This window comes from Meleagris gallopavo, chromosome 14 (genome assembly GCF_000146605.3).
Source record: "Meleagris gallopavo isolate NT-WF06-2002-E0010 breed Aviagen turkey brand Nicholas breeding stock chromosome 14, Turkey_5.1, whole genome shotgun sequence".
In the NCBI taxonomy this organism is placed as follows: Eukaryota; Metazoa; Chordata; class Aves; order Galliformes; family Phasianidae; genus Meleagris; species Meleagris gallopavo.
The window spans coordinates 8,003,515-8,007,427 of NC_015024.2; positions in this window are offsets into that span (position 1 = coordinate 8,003,515).

The window sequence follows — 3,913 nt, forward strand, 5'->3', positions numbered from 1 at the left end:
TTATATTCTTTTGCCTTCTAACACAACATTTTCTGTTCCTACACTTTATCCCAATTCTTTGATAATTGTAACAGTACACATGGATCCTTGTTAGTCATATAAACGTTGAAATAAAGTTTGCAATGGACCTGAGATTTTTTTCAGTTAAGATTGCCATATGAGGAAATAGGACTGTGATAAGAATCTTGTATAAGTGATGTACAATTTTGAAGAATATGTCCTTTACTGACAATAACTATCAAACAAGAACTGTTAGCTTTATGAACATTCACTTCAAAAAATATTGTTTTTTTTTTCCCCTAGAGAGGCTGTTGTTCAATTAAAAATGCAATCTCTTAACAAGACCTACAATTATGCATGCAAAGTTAAATATTCATAGTTGTCCATGAAATACTAAGAGTCTGTCTCAATAGGAAAGTAAGGTTCACTGTTGTTCTGAGAAAGTGCAACTCCACTGGAGGAAATGCTTTTTTGCTACCAGTGAATTTTGCCACTACCCAATCAAATTGATGGAATTGAAGGTTATAAAAGGTAAAGATTACTGTAGACTGATGCTTATATAAATTCAGTTGGTTTGCTCCTGACTCTGTCTGCCCACTTCAGTGTTTTTTAGTTACACGTGTAGAATAAAAACATAGTTTCCTTACATTCTTAATATGCTTCTTGGTGGCCTACACTGTGTGTATAAATTTCTTCAAGATCGTACTCATTCCAAGATAACTTATAAAAAGGCAATGCCTACAAAGAGAATTTAAAATGTAACTATCATTTAAATACATAAATGCGAACAGAAGGTGTGTAACACCCCACCTAAAGAAATATGGTATGAAATGACAATAAAGGTGTGATGCAGTTTTTGGGAACTGCATTCCAATGCTGCATAGGAACAATTTTTAGAAATATTCCAGTGTTAAAACTTCTTAGTTCTTTGTACACGCTAAGCCGATTACATTAGGCATCAACAATTAATTTATGGATGTGATGTACACTCCTGTTTAGAATACTATTTTACAATCAGAACATGCAGTCCTGCTATCAGTTGCTGTACCAGAAAGTAACTGATTTTCTTGAAAGAAATATTTTCCTTGATTTCAGCAACCTGTTTATTTAGCATGCAGTTCATACATTCACATCATTAATTGTCAAGTGTGCTAGCTAAAGATTAACACCATCTCATGCTGGCATTTGATTGCAGAAAGTTGATAGTTACTCTTTATCTTTTTTGGTTTTGTAGGAATCAATTAAGAAAAGTTGTTTGAAAATGTGGATTTGTGTTCCCTAAACTTCACTGGAGTTGAAACCAAAACTGTTGGTATTTTTCACTCAAATTCTAATGACCTGAAAACTAAATATGAACTCAGACCTGTCTAGTAGCAAGTAAGACATTATGCTTTGAGGGACGCTGTTCTTCAGCAGTGATCTTTGTTTTAATGCTGGGCTGTAAAGAACTTGACAGGGATTTGCTGTTTGCTCACATGTGCACACAGCTTTTACATAATTCATAGAATCATAGAGTAGAATTCAAGTTGCTAGATGTAATTATGAATATTTAAAATGCCTTAAGAACATTTCTAATTTACTGAATCAGCAACATCTGACTATCCCAGAGAAACTACATATAAGTATTAAGAAAAAGGATTACAATCTCTGTTGGCCACTGTATGGTAAAAGGACATGCTCTCTACAAATATTACAGTTCACATTATGAGAAGTTTTGAGACTCCCTTCTCCCCGAAGTAAAAAAAAAAAAAAAAAACACAGATTAGTGGATTCAATCCACGTTTGTAGTGTATTTAACTATTTTAAAAGTCTTCTCCCATGCAGTAACAATGCCAAATACAAATGTGGTAGCATTCTATATGCAAGTTCCAATGAAATGAATTCTTGGAGCACCATCTCAACTTGTACTGTAACTGCATTTACTGTCCTAATCCCAGGCCAATACCTCATTTTTCTATTTTCCAAAACCTACCACTAATGATGCTGAATTTAATCATTGTGCCAACCCATTTATCCTAGAAAATGAGAATGGGGTTTTCCTGAGTATTTAACTGACTGAAAAACCTCTGGGTCACTTAAGACCAGATATTAATGGTATTTATGTGTAAGGATCAAGACAGATACCTGATGGGATTTCCACAACACCTAGCTCCCACTAAAACTTCATCCTCTTACCTTGCTTACATGGGCTATTAGAAAGTTTAATCAATATGTGATTGAAGTACTTTGTGTAGTGTTTTGTCCTTCAGAAAGAAGTAGCCCAAAAACATTTTTATTCAAACCTTCTGAATGAGTTAAGAAGTCGGGAATGTTGGTGATTAATTTATCAGGATATGAAAGAGGCTGGTAACTCTTTTCCCCCAAGCATCCCAACAGTCCTTGAATTATAGAAACTATATTATCTCCCACATTCTCCTTTCTAAAAACATATGCACAGTAAATAATGTTTTGGGACAAGTAGTAATAGGAAATATTATTTATTCTTCAAATATTTCACATCAGTTTCTATCATGCCCAGTATGATTGATTCTTATAGTCACATGCACTTTTGCAGATAAGGATCAATAAAAAAATACAAAAGTAAATCATACTGTTTTACTTTTTTCTTTTTTTTCCATTCGAGTATTACAGAACAGTGTATGTGCTCAAGTTCCATGAAATCAGGAAAAAAAAAATGAGAACCCAGCTAGTAAATGGATGACTAAGTTTCTTCATTTAGACTAACCAAGCTTTATTTTTCTCAGACTCAAGATTCTGCTATCCTTAGACGTACATTTTGTGCAATATACGCACAAACGTATATACTCAAGCAAGAAAATGGTTTCAAAGAGTTTTGATTTCTCCGTGTGTATCAGAAAAAGTAAAAATCTCAATCAATAAAAGTAATGCAGATGAACCCATGTATGAAGGCAAGAGTTCTGAAAACTAGGAATATTTTAGCATGCCATCGGAGTGGGATCCATGGGAAGGTGGGATGAACTCAGGCAGGGTTAAAAAGTGACTTTGTTCCAGCTTCTGTTTCTCTGTTTCACTTTTTTATTAATGTCAATAAAAATAAGTAAATGAGCTTATTCCAAACTGTGTTTTTGCTGAAGCTTAGCATGTTATTAACTCTTGACTTTGTATGTTTACTGTAAAACTGATATGTCCTAAACAAGAGTTTCTCATATTTAGTCTTCTGCAGCTACCAGAACTGAAGCTATGTAGCAGTACTCACACTGCTGTTACAGTTATCTACTGTACTGTACAAATTCTTTGCAGCAGTTCGTGTATATTTGCTCGCAATCAGCATTAAATACAGAACTTAGAGGAGATGTTTATTACTTTCAAAGTGTTCCCCTCCACCATAATACTACCACTAAGTGGATTTGAAGAGCTGGGTTTAGAATAGATTTGTAGCTACATAATTTAAGAACTAGTTTTAGTTACAGCCTCAAATGGCAGCATTTGATAACCATGTACAGAGGTGTGAACTGCATGCTTTTAGAAAGAATTCGTTTTCACGCTTGTCTAGCAAACCACTAATACTTAATTTATAAAATAAAATCCTAACAGATTGAAACTCATTGTTTCAGGAGCAGAAATAAAAGCCGTTTTGAGCCCTTGGTAAGATGGTTTCTTTAGGGCAGTTAAACTTCTGCAGATATGTTTGAAACTATATTGCCACCTGCTGTCTCGAGCTGAAATCGGGAGGCAATTCTTTTGCCCCACAAAAAGAAAGATTAAGAGATTTTCACTAGAAGGTTAGGAATATGAATGTTGACTCTATTGTCCGGAAGAAAGAAAGAAAAAGAGGACTAGTAATAAAATAAAATAGTAAGTTGCAACGTGAAACGCTTCAGAAATTGCTATTCTAAAGGAGTACACAAGGAGACAGAAGGCTCCCCTTTTTCTCCCTTTCTCTCCCTCCCCA